The 18507-nt window shown below is 43.4% G+C and overlaps 1 protein-coding gene across 1 annotated transcript in view; it reads left to right on the top strand.

Annotated features, from left to right (window-relative positions):
- LOC144821548 (GDNF family receptor alpha-4-like) overlaps nt 1-18507 on the top strand; it is a 739131-nt gene that overhangs the window by 121184 nt on the left and 599440 nt on the right. The gene's annotated exons all lie outside the window — the stretch shown is intronic.

The following is an 18507-nucleotide window of genomic DNA, read 5'->3' as shown; positions in this document are numbered from 1 at the left end:
GGTGGGAGGCGAGCTTCCTTGCCTGCCTCAGGGGCGGGCCCCAGCCGCGCTCACTCCGCAGAGGCGGCAGAGTGACAGGTCAGTGACAGCCCCTCATTTCACAGTAGAAGAGGTTTTATGGCGCAGAAAGCTCGTAAGTGCCCCGCGGAGAGGCCCGCTCCCTCCCGGCTGGGGTCAGCGCCTCGAATCGAGCAGACGCTCTCCGCGATGAAGTCTTTCAAAATAAAAAAAAAAACATTACATGTTTACAGATGTGTCTGAGCTCTGAGGCAGAAACAGGTGCAGGAAAATGTGACGCTTTTTAAAATACCTTTGTCTCAAATACTAGAAAGCAAAACGAAAATGCAGAAAAACAGAGAGAGGACGTGTAAAGTCGGGGCTTGTGTTACTACAAGGAGTAGTATAGGTTTGGTTTCTGGTGAATTGCAGAAACTGTGCGCATGGCGTGTTCAGAAGTCGGGACCATATGTAGGTAATTTGTGTTTTGCTATTCTCAAATTGCGATTTTTAAAAACGAAATGTGGGTAGGATTAGCAATTTTTTTTGCAAATCCCAATTATTCCATATTTGCAAATCGCAAATTGAGATTCGCAAATAAGGAATACCTTCTCATTCATTCCTATGGGCTACAAGGCCCATAGGAATGAATGGGAAGACATTCTCAATTTGCGATTCTCAATTAGAGAATCGCAAATTGAGAATGCAATTTTTTGGGTTGCAAGGGTGTCAATAGGACACCCTGTTGCACCCCTGAAATTAACATGTGTGCACATGTGGCCCACAAACATGCCCTTAGGGCATGTATGTGGGCCACATGGCACTTTGAAAAATGCCAAAAAGTGAATTTTTCAAAGAAATCACAATTTACCACCAACCTGAAGTTGGTGGTATTTTGCGATTCCTTAAGTCACAATTCGCACAACTTGGGTGCTTCCTACATTGCATTTAAGGAATCGCAATTTGCAATTCCTTAAATGCAATTGCAAAATAAGGAATCACAAATGTTGCAATTCCTTATTTTGCGTGTGGCTTTTTGTGTGCTACATAAAACACTGCCCAAATTGCAATCACAAACGCTGAAATTCTGCCAATTTCAGCATTTGCGATCGCAATTGGGCTACCTACATATGGCCCTCAGTCTCTTGACAGGACAGCCACACACTGTCCCTATAATATCACTCGTTTCTATTTTAGATTCCTTCCAAGAAACTCAAAGTGCCCGGGGCTACTGTGACAGTTATGTGATTTGGAGACAACAAAAAAACATTATTGCCTTTAGCCAGTTTTATTATTTTTTTATGTTGGCGAGGGCCTGGCAGCTCCCACGACAATAAACTTTTATGAAAGCCTATAACAAACCAAGCATTGTCAAAGCCAAAAGGCAGGCAGCCAACGCCAGTTTTATTGGCTTTGCCATTGCTTATTAAGAGTTGCGGACAGGAGGCATTTTAGGAAAAAAGGCGGTGACGTGCCAACACCCACCCTTTTAGGCTCTCTTTGTTCATTTCCTGTGACATTTGTGGGCATCACATGAGGGTCACTGGGCCAGTTTCACTAGATGCCTCGTGGTCCTGAGGCTGTCAGCTTTTAGATGATCGCTCCCCATCTGCGCAGAGACATATATGTTAGTGCGCCAGCCCACTGCTGCAGGATTCAGGCAGTGCTTAAATTGTGAAACCAATAAGTGCCACGGAACTCATCAGGAGGCCACTGCAGCTTGCACCACACATTTCCTCACCATTCTGCCAATGATAGTAACAAGACAGCCACTAAACATCACACCCCTACAAGTGTGACAAATTCACACTATAATAGGCCCCCAAAGCTACAAGAATGGCTTGGGTGGGAGGTAATAGACATTTTTTATGTATATTGAATTAATAATTGACAGTTGTAATGGTCATCTCTAAATTAGCCACACAGCGCCACCATGTGGCAGACTAACACAAGCACCGGTGTTGACAATCAAGTGCCGGTGCCGAGCGCTGGAAACCACCGGCTCAAATTAGGCACTGCATCCAGGAAAAATGGATGGGCAGACATTCCATGATATGTGAACGCGTAACTTTTGCGCTTCTTTTTCATTTGTTTCTTATAGACTTTTAAACTGCTTACATTTAGTTTTAAATATTCCAGTGTCTAAGTGATGTCGCTTCTTTTAACTTCTGAGTTCCAAAGATCATGTGATGTCACTTACTGTGACGTCACCGTAAAATATATAGCGACGGAGCAGTAACATCTGTGGCGGCCACCCGCAGTGGGGAGGGGCACAGGGAACTATATGTCCCCTCTCAAGGGGTGTCAGTGGGTGCTCACCAGGAGTGCACTACTAAGATCTCCCTACAGCAGTTCTTGCTTGTGTGGCTTCTCCAATAAGGTACCAGGACACTCCATAATCTACAGCAGGCCACGTTCCCATGTAAATGAGGGAATTACTACATTTCGAGTAGTAGTTAATTTGTAAAAAAAAATAAGTGCTGGGCTCTCGTCAGGAGGCAGCTTGTACACGTCCGATTCTCCTGTCAGCACCGCCTAAAACAGAACCAACTACTAACCATGAAAGTGGGGAGAGGATGTGATGTAATGGCCAGAGCTGCCGACTTCGGAGCTGGGGAACCAGGTTCGAATCTTGGTGTCGGATCAACATCCTGTGATTCTGGGCAAATCACTTAATCTCCCGATGCATACCATAAATGTATGTGAATGTGTCCTTAACTGGTGCTCGTGAAAAGAACTGGTGTTGATGATTAAGTGCCGGTGCTGAGCACCCGTAACCACCGGCTTAAATTAAGCACTGAGTTCAAGCCTGGGCACCAATCCTGTACTCAGACTACGGGTCCTGGAGAAGTAACAGCACAAACATAGGAGGCCAATTCTGTAATGTCAAATTGCTGTAGAAGTGCACAAAGAGACGCAAACGCTTCCTGGACTAGTTTGATAGCCCAGCTCCGGCTCTCGCATCAGACCAGTGCTGGAACGTAGGGGGATCCCACAGCTATTTGATCTGGGATCGGGGATCTGCTGTATTTGTTCTGGTGTAATTTTCTGCCATAGGGCACAATTCAACAGTGCCCACACGTTGTCTGGTTCTGTTCCTTAAGAGCAGCAACCTGCAGGTGGCAAGGGGTCTTTCTTCTTCTCCCTTCCAGTCTGGCCCAAAACAAAAATCTGATTGCAAGGGCCTTCAGCCCTTCTTTTGTTGAAATACCATCATGGCGGTGACCCATATTGAGCCTAACACCTAGACACTAACACAATGGAAGTAAACAAAGACACAGAGCTTGTCACTCACAAATGCTTTAACCCCTTAAGTGCTGCTGTCGGCTGTTGGACGTCACGAGCACTGCCTTCGTAGTGCTGCGCACGTCCAATGACCGACACGGCCCCGCCCGTTTTTGAGGAAGTGCCGCACTGCCAGGAAATCGCGGCCAATGGGTTAAGGAAACTATGACTTGGAGGCAGGTTTTTTCACTTTGCTTGTCTCCCTATATAAAAGATGTATATGCACTGTAAGAATGTCCGATGTATCTGCGAGTAATTACACAAATAATGATGTAAATGACATAATAGTTTTTTTATATTAAATTCTTTTATAGTGCTATTTATCCCTGTATAGGGTCTCAGAGCGCTTTACATCACACACAGACACAATAAATCATACAAGTGTGTAAATCAATGTACAGGAAATGTTGCTTAAGAGAATGAGGGTTATTAGGTGTAGGAATCCCATATCCTCCATACTTCTAGGCTTTATATGTGAAGCATGGACGGCCGGGAGAAGCACACAGTCAAGATATCAAATGTAACACAGTGATTGGAGATGAATGTACTAACATGACTTAATTACTTCATAAAGAAGCCCTCCTATGCAATCTTAATAATAACAGATTAAGAAAAAACAAGAAGAGTCTAAACCCATGCCTTCCGGTTCGCACGCAGCTCCTTGACGCCGGTGAATCGATTAATGTGCTACATTAGAACAATCACAACGAATGAACAGAAAGTGACACAATGATCTTAGTGGCAAACGCAGTAGCCCACTTTCTTACCTTCATAAAAAACAAATCTGTGATCTGCATGTTACACAATGTGCTTTGCAGCAGGCACATTAACCCTCTTCATTACTGTAACTACACAAAACGCAGAATTCTCTCGCTCTGTCTTAACCACCAGAGTTATTTTACATTATTATAATACTCTCAGATTTGCCTGGCACACACAGTTTTCTGCAGCAGGTGTCAGAACCTTCGCACATTTAAAAAAAAAATTAGCCTCTTTATCAGCAATAAAGTAAGACAAAACAGATGCATTGTCATATTTGTCCTTGTTGCCAATTTCTTTATAGCAAAGTTTTAAATAAATGTATAAGTTGCCTTTCCGACTCTACTTTTCCAGCTCCTCCCTTTGTGACTCCAACCCTTCCCTCTGCCACACCTTGACCCACAATGTATGGGTTCCATAGTATTTTGTTTTCAAATTCAGCACTGCGTCAGACAGACTGTATTTACACCCGGTGCTGTTTCAATGCATGGGTACGGTGGGGGCTTCCTGAGCAAAGGGGCCCCAGGCTAATCTATGCACAGACCAGAATCTAGCTGGGGTGGCACCTCCATAATTTAAATTTTTATTCCTGTGAGTGGTTGTGTAGGCAGGGCCCAGTGCACTGCTTTGCCCAAGGCCTATAATGCGGATGTACGTCGTTACAACGCATGCATTTACAACGCATGCCTTTACGACGCAAGTTTTACAACGCAAGTCGTTACAACGACTTGCGTTGGGGGGGGGCGCTGGATAGTGAATAGTTGAATTTATTATTCCAACTCCAGTCCCCGTGGATAGTAGGGAAGGTGTTGGATAGTAAATTAAACTATTCCCTATCCTAGAGCGCCCCCCAGTGCAAGTCATTGTAAAAGTTGCGTTGTAATGGTTGCGTCGTAAAGGTACTTTGTTGTAAAAGTTGCGTTGTAAACGCTGTTCCCCCTATAAGGCTGTTAAGATGGCCCCGTTTGCACCTGATTGGGTCGCAGGGCGATGACGTCACTGTCCATCCCTTGCACATAAAAAGAAATGCAAGAAAACTGGCTCTGATGTCATCAGATGAATTGACTTTTTGGAAAAATCAAACCATAACCATAAAACAAATGTATTATTCTGTCACTGCAAAAGACAGGGGAATTTACAACCAAAATCGAACATTGGCGCTGTGCCGGACCAGCATAACATGTTTTTTAAAATAATTTTTATTGAATAAAGAAAACAGTACCTCAGGTACAGTAACATAAGGAAGAAACGCAACGCACGAGAAGACAAATATAACACAGTCAAATAACCTTATGTAGAGAAGTAAAAGGAACAATCAGGTACGTAAAAAATAATCAAGTATATAGATAGTTTTTTTTATGAGGATAGAGAAAAGAAAGAAAGGACGAATAGATAAAGGGGGGAATGAGGGGAGAATATCATGTTTAATTGTGGAAAACGTTGAGTAGCGCCAAAGCTTCTCAGAAAAAGCATAACAGGAGTAAACATCTTGCTCTGCTGAGCGCCTCTCCCGCGAAGATGAGACGTGTGCCCTTTCAGAGAGAGGCGTATTAATGAGTTGCATTATTCCGGGTTTGTGTCTCATTAGCAGCACGGTGGGGGACGTCTTAATGAATCAGTGCAAATGGCAAATGAATTAATTACTCATGTTACGCTGCGTTAACTACTGGGGGTTGCAGAGCAGAGGCCGGGCGGTCTATCCGCGGGTACCGCCGCCACGTGCAAGCGCGGAGTTATCCAGGCTGAATCTGTAACCACCAACAGTGTTCGAAGGTCCACCTACAACCAACAGCCGAACGCTTATATGTTATATGTATACGTTAGATGTTATAACCACCCAAGAACCACCACCAAGCGCCGTTATGTAATAAAGGTATGCCAAACGTAAGAGCGAAATATCATAAGTGTTACATGTATATCTGTATCTTGTCAAAGAAAATCAATAAAAAATATTTTTTTTTTAAAAAAAGGAAGTTTTGGTGTCCCCAACATTTGGCTTGTGTCCCACACACGCCTGACCCCAGTCCAGTGGTGACAATGATTATTTACTGTCTATTGTATACGGTTAAAAAAAACCTTTACACAATTTGCTATTACTAAAACAATGTGAAATTATAAAACAAAACTGAATTTCAAGATGTAATAAGGAAAACATAACAAATAATAAACACATGGATACAAAAGAATAAAAGGTACCACCAATCAGTGACAACAAAGTTAATTAGAACTGGTGCCATTAACTACGAGCAGGAGCATAAAAATGGTGGCAGTTTTTCCTTTCAGCAAATGACATTAACATTGTATGTCACTTCCTGAGGCTAAAAACAAATATGAATTTGTATACCATCTTCCCTCTTGGCCCTAACACCCTATTGAGATGTGCAGTTCCCACTATCATTGTTTTAAATTCCAACCCCCGTGGAATTTTAGAACTATTCTTTGTGTAAGCATTTTTATTTAGATTTGTATGTACTGTACTCTTCTTTAAATTTTTTCCTTTTATAATTCTAATGAGTACCCATCTTATTTTTTTTAAGCTGTTGTATTTATTGAATGTTTATTATTGTACTTTTATGGTCAGTGATTGGCCGAATAAAGTTTGTGATGATGATGACATTAACATTGTAAAGTGTCAGGATTGTAAAACTTCAAAACTTCAGGGTACCTTAAAAAATACATATTTAAAGATTCAGAGACAAGAAACTGGTTAGAGCACCCCTTTAGCCGAGTGTAAGTGCGTAAAGATTGTAGCACTTTGATCATTAAAAAAAGAGATATTAGTGTAATTGTAAAGCACCAGAATTGTAAAACTGATTAAAAATCGGTTCCTTCAAAAAACATCACCCTGGAGCTTTAACCAGAACATAAAAACTCAAATGACAACTTTCAGCAGTGCAGCCAGAAGGTGGTGCCTTATAAAGTGCAGGTACAGAGCATAACAGGATGAACAGGGGCCCGTTATCCGGGGGGCATGGTAGACGGTACTGCAGAGCCACCCGGCAACCCCCCTGAAGCATTGCACCTTTTATATGCAGATAAGACAAATTTGGTTAACCGGATGTTTCGGGTAGTATTATCATGATTGAGAGCTGCAGTAATGCCCTGCCGGCAGGTTCGTACTCCCAGAATGATCCACTCACGCAGGAGTCTAGATTTGCACTCGACCAAGGGGGCAGAGCAGAGACACAGGACATACTCAAAAGATGCATCACACTGCCCGCAGCCTTACATTTAACCCCCTCTTTGGGGTGGCACCATCAAGGTAGATGCTTCAAAAACAACCACTCCCCCAACCTGAGGGCCATGAATCTTAATTTCAGGTGATTGAAATGGGAGACATCCATTACAATGCGGTCTTTACACTGTGATACGTTTACAACGTGGTCATTACAACGCAAGTCGTTACAACGACTTTCACTGGATGGCGCTATACACTAAGGAATAGTATAATTTACTATTTCAAAACCTTCCCTACTGTTACGTAGGCTGGATTTGGAATAGTAAATCATACTATTCCTAAGTCCAGCGCCTCTAGCGTAAGTCGTTGTAATGACTTCCGTTGTAATGACTGCATTGTAAACGTATCGCGATGTAAATACTGCATTATAATGTCATAAATTCTTGGGATATGTATAGGCGAGGTATGGGGAGAGGGAAGCCGGCTGGTACGAGTTGATGACTGCCCATGCATGCTTGCGCTTGCTAATATAGCTCTATCGGAATGATAGGACCAAAGACTAGCACATTTTTTGATGGCCAGTTCAAATGCAGGTTGACTTAAACTTATGTCCCAGAGGTTGTTCGCATTCAATAGCTGCTCACATTCCTTGAAAAAAAGGTGGTGCGATCGGCCGGGTCCGCTGGAGCTGATGTCGGCCCATAGCAGTGCCTCTAGCGAGCCAGCCCTAGCCTCCGGCAGCTTATGACACAGATTGAGAAAGGCTCCACCGCTCACAGGCCGCGGATTCAAAAGGCCCAATTCCAGCCTTATCTGGGAGGTGGAGGAAGACTCCGGCAGATACAGAGGAACAGGTTTATTAATTCTTACAATGAGCTTGTTCAATCAGCTTGTGTTCTTGCCAAAGGGAATTTTGGTGCCGTATGTCAATATGGGAGGGATCTTTGCTCGCATAACTTCTAGCAGAGACGAAAGGATTGGCCCTAATAGAGATTTCGACAATTTGGATAGAATCACCTAGAGAGCCAGGGCCTTTGTTTAAATTTCCTTCCAATGCCTCATGAAGGAGCCTTTGGCATCGATGTATACCCCCAAGGTACTTATAAAATTGATCAACCACGACCTTATTACTGATATAGAACCAGCCGCCCATCCCTCCCACCCCACGGTACCTTTGTCTTCCAGAGGAGCCAGTGTGAGGCAGGACCAATGGATAATTAATGATCTTTTCTTGCAGGACCACCTGGGGTGCTCCATGCTCACCTCAGATATTCATAAAACATGTAGGAAATAGGATACAAACATTTTCAAAGCCATAAGGTATGGGTTTTATTTTGAATCCTAAAATGTAAGAAAGACTGTTGCAGTGAAAAAAAAAGATTGCTCTCTGTATAATAAGTATGCATGGAATAAATCATTTAATGTGTGATGATTCAGTGTATTTTTGAGTCGTGAAATGGTTCCTCATGCACCGTAATGCAAGCACTCGACAGGCGGTCCAATGATACACCAACAGCCAATAGCATGAGGTGAGAGAAATATACTTTGTGGGTTGAGCCAATGCCCGCTGTTGATACATTTGTATGTATTAGTAAGAATAGGTCTTTCGGGTAGCTGCCCTGTCAACCAAGACCTAAAAAGGACCCTTGTCATTTATTGTAGTATTTGACTTTATTGAAAAGCATTCAATGTGAAGTGAAGGGACGCAGGTGCTTGACAAGTCATCCTAGCAACGCGTTTGGTGATCTGACCGGATCACATGATCAGATGGAAATACAATCCAAGCATACATTGTAGACAAAACCAATAACTTGACAACATGCGCAACCTCAGGACAAGCCTCTATAGTCGGTTTGCTCCAAATAGCTGACATTTGGGCGGAGTCAATTCAGTGTTTAATTTGAGACGGAGGTTTCCGGTGCTCGGCACCCGCACTTAAATGTCAGCACCGGCTCTTATGAGTGTCTGCCACATGGTGGCACTGTCTGCCTAATTAGCAAGGAGCACAAAAAGAATTGTTTATTAATTGAATATTCATTAACAATGGCTAATAATAACTGCCACACAAGCCATCCTTATAGCTTTGGTGGCCTGGAATAGTCTGAATTGTCAAACTTGTGACAGTGTGATGGTTAGTAGTGGAGATAGTACTGTCAATAGCAGTGATGTCAGAGGCAGTGGATGGTGCAAGCTGCAGTGGCCTCCTGACGAGGGCCCGGGCACATTTGTTTCTCACAAATTAGGCACTGAGTCAATTAGAAATGTGGGCTCTGTTTAATTTGAGCTGGTGGTTGCAGGTGAGACAAACCCACAAAAAGTTAAAAGATGGAGGTAGAGAAAGGCAGAAAAACAGTGACAATGGGAAAAAGCAAGGGTGAAAAAGGCAGGGAATGTCCGGGGTTGGGTTAAACAGGCGTAAGGTGGATTTAAGTGTGCACAGCCTTGGTATTTGGCAACCTGACCATCGATAGAACCTGCCTGCGGGCTTCAGGACAAACTTTGGGCCATGCACTGATTTATTTTTCATAAATTAAACCCTCTGGGCGGTACTTGAGTGAGGCTTAGCACCAGGAGGCCGCCCACATCTTCATATGTCATTTTTTTTATTATGCAGGGTGCAATATCCTTCATGTTGCATCTTCATCCACTTTACTGAAAAGAATAGAAATTAAATAAAAACTTGCCCTCTTGCATTTTCTATGGAAGGAAATTAATCCCATTGTTTCAGAAATGGAATACATTTATTCTCCTCCTCTCCTGCTCCCAGGTTTGGACGCCCTCCAGAACCATATTGCTTGATTGCACATTTGTACATGATTTAAGGAAAGTCTAAATCTGTTTTTTAATTCCTCTAGATATGTGAGAACTTCCGTAAATTTTGGGTTTAATGAACTGTATGTCTGAGGGTGCCACCCTCTTTTATCCTTCCTTTTTAACATGTATTGAATTTTAACTATTTATGATGTAGTAGAATTTTGTCTGTGCGTACTTTTTGTATTCTGATTGAGTTTTGCTTTGTATTGTTTAAAAGACCATGGTATAAATAAACAAGTTTCTCTCTCTCTCTCTCACTGTTCGCGTGACAGAATCCAAGAAAGCCTCACCAGCCCCATCTCGCTCAGCAACAGATAGTAAGGACATGATCCATGTGACATAAAGGATTCCATACATTCGATTCACGATACCAGGGGGGGCATGTGTTTTACTTTATATCTGGAAATATTTAAGGCAATGACTAAAAGCCTTGAAGAAGCATTGGATAGAGTGAAACACATGCCAGCAGGACACGTAAAACCCACTCAGACTGGGAAAAATAAATTGCATTATTTATAAATTTGGACCTGTAGTTCCCTATAGCTCAATTGAATTGTTGTTTAGGAAATTGCTTCACGAATGCCAGACCTATAGCATCTGAAGATAGCCATGCTGCCTGAGCCAAGTTACCAGGGGTGAGCCAATTCAAGAAGATAGGATTGAGGTCCAAATAATGAATATATCCTTGATAATGTTCTGTTCAATACATCATCAATTAAATTGTTTATTTAATCCAATTCAATTCTTGAGTGATGTGAAAAGAATGGATTTCAACGTCAATTTGATCACATACAGAGAATTATATGGGTGCAACAGAAAAATGTCAAAACGTGTTATCGGTAGTTAATTTGTGGCCTCTGCAGGGCTGAAGCTTTTTTTACTTTTTAGAATAACAGGGTCTACAAATGCTAAATAGAACTCGGAATTTATCACTCGGAAACACATTTTAGTTCCTTGAAACCCTATTGAGTAACAGTTTCAAAATCTACAACCTAAACCCCAAAGAAGCGCCAAATTAAGCATTAATGTTGCGAACAAACGCCAGACTTGTTGGCTTTGCCAATGCTTGTTTACTTATCCTGAGAGAGTGTTCCCATTAGAGTGATACGTTACAGTTTGCAGCGACAGCAGTGTTAATGAGATTCACCTGACGGAGACGGGAAACACGGGCATCCACTACCACGATAGTGTTTACAGAGTACTTCTACAGACCAGGCTGACTCAGACTTGCCATGAATTTGGAATCATTTATTTATTTATTTATTTATTTATTTATTATTAGTCTTGTAGAGCGCGAACAGCTACCCGTGAGGGTTTCCCGGCGCTAATTGACATTATAGCATAATAATCCAGAGGGAACTAAAGCGCAACAGACCAGGTCTTAAAGGTTAACAGCTTTCCGAAGGGAAATTATTGGGCAAAAAGCCAGGTCTTAACGGCTTTGCGGAAGCGAAGATGGCAGTGCTCCACTCGAAGGTCTAAAAGAAGAGAATTCCAGAGTCTGGGTCCTAGTACAGAAAAGGAACGACCGCCCATTCTAGTGAGCCTAAACTTAGGCACACAGAAAAAATGTTGGGAGGAGGAGCGAAGAGGGCGTGCAGGAACATAGGGTTTGACGAGAGACTGGAGATAGGTGGGGGCAGCTTCAATCTTTATCTTATGCATAAAGCATAGTGTCTTGAACTTCACTCGTTTATCAAGGTTGAGCCAATGGAGTTGTTTTATGCGTTCGGAAATTGGGTCATATTTCCGACATCCACACAGAAGCCGAGCAGCGGCATTCTGGACTAATTGGAGACGGCGCATAACCTCCCTAGTCGCCCCCAGATAGAGCACATTACTGTAGTCCAATCTGGAGGTCACCAGAGCCGTTACAACGGATCTCTGGGTGTCAGAAGGCAGGATCCAAAAGATTTTTCGCAGCCACCTAAGAATAGTAAAACAGGTGGCTGCAACCTTATTTGCCTGATCCTTCATCGATAGCTCCCTATCGATAATGACCCCGAGATTTCTCGCTCGTTCCGATGGAATGGGTAAATCTCCCATAGTTGATGGCCAGTGTCTCAAACTCCATAGGTCAGGCTTGTTACCAAAGACAAGCACCTCTGTCTTATCGCTGTTGAGCTTAAGAAAGTTACAGCTCATCCAGCGGGAGATGTCGCTAAGACCAGATTGCAAAGAGGAAGGTGATGTAGGGTCAGCTTGAGATAGGGAAAACACAATTTGTGAATCGTCAGCATAGGTGAAAAGTTCAAGACCAGAGTGATAAGCAACATGTGCTAAAGGAACAACATATAAATTAAAAAGAAGAGGACTTAGAATAGAACCCTGGGGAACACCATGAAGAGAAGAATAAGTGTTGGAAGTGGAGGTGTTGGAAAAAATTTGAAAAGTCCGATCGGTAAGAAAGGACGAAAGCCAGTGTAAGGCTTTGTCACAGATACCAAAGGAGGCAAGGCTACTGAGAAGGATACTGTGCGAGACAGTATCGAAGGCTGCACTGAGATCGAGCAATATCAGTGCAGCAGTTTCGCCTCGATCGAGTAGTTGGCGAATATTCTCAGTTACTCCTAAAAGAGTGGATTCAGTGGAGAAGCCTTGACGAAAGCCAGACTGGGAAGGATGAAGGAGATTATTGGTGACAACAAAACGAGATAGATGTAGGTGAATATGCCGTTCTAAAATTTTAGAAAAGGCCGGCAGCAACGAGATTGGACGGAAGTTGGCAGCAACATTAGGGTCCGCATTGGGTTTCTTAAGAAGTGGGGTCACCATTGCATGCTTCCAGCTCTGAGGGACCGTGGCTGAATCAAGAGAAGCATTTAACAAGGTACAAATTGCCTCTAATTGAGGAAGCTCAAATTGACGTAAAACCGAAATGGGTAAGGGATCCATAGGTGAGCCAGACTTAATGTTGTTTAAAATTTCCAGGAGGGTAGCGGGTACAAGATTAGGCCAAGACGTTATTGAAGCCTGAGGACAAGGAGTAACAAAGGATGGAAATACGCTAATGACGGATTTCTCCTGGGCTGCAATGTCTTTATAAATTTTATCAATTTTAGATGTAAAGTACTGTGCCAGTTCATCACATTTCGTGTTGGAGAGAGGAGGGGGTGTAGCAACTGTCTGAGAACCCGCAAGGTCTTTTACCACCTTGAATAGGACGTTGGACTTATTTATGGCTCCTGTGATCAGGTTGTTGACATAGGTGGCTCTGGTGAGAGCACAGGCCTTATGGTAAATCATGTTACCACCATGCCTGATTTGCATGGCTTACATCCATGCCAAGCAAATGTCTGTGGTTGGAGGACCCACTGTTATTCAGGCTAGAATCTCTTGTGCTTTCTTTGGCACTGCACTACACACTGTGGGGGTACACACAACTTACACACCAAGGTCACACATTTGCACTTAATTAATAATAGCAAAACACATATTTCTATTTGAACATTAGTAGGCAGCAATGAACATGGGAAGGACCTGATCTTTATAGTGATGTCAACTTAACTAAGACCCCCTCTTTGCCTATCCATCCTGTGGCGATGACAGACTGGAGTTCTTGACAACAGTTATCTGACCACCTGCAGGGCTTCCCACCCGTCACTTCAGTGCTTTGCAGGGGGAAAGTACACGAGCAAGAGAGAGGAGCACAGAGCTCAGCAGAGAGAGGAAGAAGTACATGAGGAAGACAGCAGGAAAACACATGCACTCTCGTAGAGTGATTAAACTAAAAGAAAAAGGTAGCACCTGAAAAATCTAGCAGTGGAAGGACATAGCAATGCGTCTATGCTTCAGGGGAGGGACAAACAAAGGAAGAGGAAGGAAAGCCGACACGAACGAATAAGAAGCTAGCAAATGAGAGAGACAATCTAGTGTACCAATGGTAAGCAATGGGCAGGTTCTAAGTCCACTGTAAGATAACAATAGGCCTTGCAACAGAGAGCACATGCGCTGTCTGAGTCGAGACCTATAAAAGGGGGACAGGTCCACAGGCATTACAAGATTTGCTCATTCAGTTTTTCAACCAGCAGGTTCAGTGGATTCTGAGATGGCGGGAACTAGTTATAAAAGTCACTCTCAATCGCCCTCCGCGTAAAACACAGCCATAATCAAATGATGCTCGCGTTTGACATCTGTCCATCAGGGCTGACATGCCTGGAGGATGGGCTCATATCATTATAATGCAAATGTATTGTCACTGCATGAAAAGTGCGCATTTAATTGTTGAAGCGCCCATTTGTATGCAACCCTTCTTTGCTGCCTTATATAGAAATGAAAGACTAATGATTTGTAATTAGAATAATTATTGCAAAAATGTAATTGCATATCATTGTGGTTAATATAGATCTATAATTGTGAATTTGTTATGAAGCGCTCTGCTTTGCATACGAGTAGGTGCCTGATGCTCTGTGTTAGAGCTGTTTTTTGTTCCACGGTCCTTTACCAATGGGGCTATACTTTTTATCAACTAAGGTTTGCAAAATTATAAACCTGCTGGTGAATGTATATGAAGAAGACAGTTTTCACTGGATTGATGCACAAAGGCCGTTTGCACTCACAAAGCCCGTGTAATTGCCTATTTGAATGCGAGGTTCCAGTGCGAAATGCACCCAAACGCATGTCTCACTGCAGCACTTTTTAAGTAATCGGGGCATATTTACTAAAAACTGGTGGAGCGCGGTGTTACTCCAAAAATGGTAACGCCAAGCTCTCTCCGTTTCAAAACGCTGTATTTACAAGAATGCGGCGCACCCCTGCGTGACCCCTAGCGCTGGCTCTAAAGAAGCTGCCTAGCACAATGTTGCACGGGTGCCTGCGCTGCAGGGGTGATTGTTTACATGCAGGAAGGGGCACTTTCCTGCACATAACAATCTTTACAGGTGATGTGCTCTATCGATGTGTGCTGCAGAATGCAGCACACATTGAAACAGCAAAATATGAAGCAAAATGAAACATTTCTCCTTGTATCACCTGCTTAAGACTAGGTATTCCTAGTGATATTTTTGGCACCGCCCTATACCTTGTACATATGGGACAGCTTAAAATAGAAATGGGTGTTGCATCGGAACACCCACTGCGACACCCATTGCACGCCCCTTTCACGCTAAGTGCTGCATGAATAGGGGCACTCTTTACATGGTGCTGTTAAGCCACGTTAAGTGGCCTAACGCTGCCTTGTAAAGCAAAGGACTTCACGCCACCAGAAAGTTTGAAAAAGTGACGTTCTGGTGGCGTTACCTCCTTGTAAATATGCACCATTGTTTTCATAGAGCAGCTGTAAAACGGATCTACTGCTAATAAGTTACAAAGGGGGGTTTGGATCGGTCCATGTCAACAGCTCACTTTGTTCAGCCACCCATTTTCTTCCATTACCTGGAGATTTTGTCAGTCACATTTTGTCTCAGTTCAGGGAAGCATCAATCTCCCCTGAACTGAGACAAAATGTGACTGACAAAATCTCCAGGGAATGGAAGAAAAGGGGTGGCTGAAAAAAGTGCCATTGGCGGCTTGAGTGTATCCTTCCGCTTCCACTTGAGTGCTTTCATTGAAGTGCTGGAAGGGCCACTTTGACTCACCCTGTTCTCTCTTGTCCGGTCCCTCCTGCGTCTCCTGCTTTAATGTACTAATGCTCTATGGGTAGCACCTAAATCTTGGGTCCTAATTCCAATATTTCCTACTGTGGGCAATGAGGTGCACAGCTGCCTCCCACCACATTAACAGTGATGAGGCAGCCGGTTGCATTCCACTGTGCACACTTCCTTTGCACACTAAGGGCCTCATTTGCGAGGAAATGACGGGGCGCTGCGAGCCATCTTGCTGCGCCGAGCTGCATCATTTTAAAAGCACAGGAATGCATCGTATTTACAGCAATACGACGCATCCCTGTGCTTTCCTCTGCGGTGGCGCACAATGGACTGCCATGCACCAACGCAGGCCCCCTTGCACCGGGGATGATTTATTTTGTGCAGGAAGGCACATCTTCCTGCACAAAAACATTCCCTGGTGGTGATTTCCTCTTTCTGTGTGCGCTGCACATAGAAAGAACAAAAAACAAGGAGAAATTAAGGTATTTCTCCTTGTTGTGGCCCTCTTAGGCCTCCACTGGGGGGGTATGGGATTCTGGCGCATATCCCAGCTTTATGAAACCTTGTAAATCTGAGATTGCGTCAGATTCCATGGGTGTTGCATGGGAACACCCACAGCAACACCCATGAAACGCCCCTTTCATGCAGCGTAATGCGTGCAAGGGGGCCATATTTACAAGGCCATTGAAAGCAACGCAGTGTGGCTTTGCGTTGCCTTGTAAATATGGGCTGCCACACTGCGCCGCCGGTGCGTCAGAAAAGGTGACGCAGCGGAAGGGGCTTATAAATATCCCCCTAAAAGTTTGGTGAATCTGTCCGTACAGAAAGGTTGAGATTAGTCGCTCTGCAATGTAAACAATGGACAGTAAGAGATGTCATCATGCATCAAACCGCAGGTGACAGTCGCTTTACGAATACACATAACATGACATCATATAACCTAATGGAGAAGTGTGGAGAAGTGTGGCTCAATGGTTAGAGCGGCAGACCCTGATGCAGAGGTCTGGCCTGGGACCAGGGTTCAATTCCCCCCTCGGCGGGTCTTGGGCTCAATTTCCTCGGACCTGATAATTCTCGCCTCGGTGCCTATTCTAATCATGGGTCCCACTCTGCACCTCTGGGCAATAGCTTGCCAAATCTCCACAACAGCCCCCACAACGCTAAGGATGCCTGGCTACACCTTGGGGGTGCCCAGGAGTGGGCATTTCACAGGGAAAAGCCAGGAAGGGTTCCACAGCGGTATGCGTTACTGTGCCAGGACACCCCAGTTGGGGTATTAGTGCGCTATGCAAGTACAAATGCTAAGGTCACAAAGATGTATGCAAAAACAACAGTTGATGGACAGAACGCAAAACAATGTCATACATTCACCCCAGTACAGAGATCTCCGCCTAAGTCCATCGTTTTTTTGCTCACCATGCCATTCCAGTTTGAAAGGTGTATATCAGCTCACCTTCATAGCACTGAGCCTACAGGGAAAACTTCCAGAAAACACTAATTTTGCTTCCACTTTTCTCCAGGAAAATTCATCTGCTACATAAGAGTATTACTTGTTTGTTACAAAAAGTATGATTTATAAGACAAAAATAAAGTCGTAAAACCTTTTTTTTATAGAAAAAAATATATACATAAAACTAGACAAAAATTGTCCTGCTCTTTTTAATTTTTTACAGTCTGCCATCTTTTGTTACTAGCATAGTTGCCAAAATGTAAGCGAAAAAGGGTATGCTGTTGGTGGCAAAAGCCACCTTTTCAATCTTATTAAACGCCTAGTGACAGCTCGGAAGCATCAGTTGTGTTTCCTCTGGTTACTAGGCAATGCTTGTGTCACACTGACAATGGCCACAGGAAATGACCCAACAGTTGAGTTTTGTGTTTCGTTCTCCGTTTTGAGGCACGTCTTGTAAAACAAGTTTAATTCTGTGCGCAGAAGGTTTACTTCTAAGAAGATAGTTTGTTGAGGATGTTCCGTTCCCATCGACACTTAAATCAGACCCAGAGTTTTCTAGGGGCTCAGATCACTGCTTACAAATAATACACTTTTAAACAAGATAAAAAATGTAACCCAGAGACAATGGACCTGGTGCTAAAGGGCAAGGGGCACTACACCAGGTCAGAAAATGATTAGCACTACTAATTAAGCCAATTAAAAAATGGACTGTACCACCCCAAAAGTTCTAGCTTGGACAACTGGAATTATGCGGCAGGAGGCGCCAAATTATGCGGCAAGGTTGAGAAAATCATGCTGCAAGAAAATACACTATGCGGCATAGTGCGGCATATTTTGTAGCAGTATTACTTCATAATTTTGCAATTTTTAAACTTGGTACCACTCTCTGAGCATTGGCTGCATAACGCATAAGCAACAGAAAGTTGACCAGTCCAGCTTTGCAAAGGACACTGAGCTGCAAAACGTGTCGCATTTCTAGTAACCTTTGAACCATGTGAGCTGGAAACAAGATGTGTTTTTGTTAACATCTTCAGATTACGTGGCAGATAATTGATTATGTGGCAAATACGGCAAATCTATAGTTATGTGAAAATCTCTCAGGGGGATAATACACAAACATCAAAATGCAGCGAGAAGCTGTGTGAAAATGGGACACAGAAGCACTAAGGAATATTTCTCCTACACTAAGCAACTGAAATAATAAAGCAACCCCACCGTCCTAGCAAGAATACACCTGGTCCACATCACAAGGCTGCAGAGTGTCTAAGTATTACTTACTTGTGCTGAAAGAGACATTTGTGGTTTAAAATTCTGCATTATCCACCTTGGACAGGCATTGACTGTTCTCTTGTTAAGGCACGGGTACATGCCTGTCCAGCGTGACAAATGGAAAAGGACACCCTGAGGGAGAGGGCGAGGAAGAGGAAGAGGGAGAGGGA

Source organism: Lissotriton helveticus, chromosome 2_2 (genome assembly GCF_964261635.1).
Source record: "Lissotriton helveticus chromosome 2_2, aLisHel1.1, whole genome shotgun sequence".
Classification (NCBI taxonomy): domain Eukaryota; kingdom Metazoa; phylum Chordata; class Amphibia; order Caudata; family Salamandridae; genus Lissotriton; species Lissotriton helveticus.
This window is presented reverse-complemented; position numbering and strand designations above follow the sequence as displayed.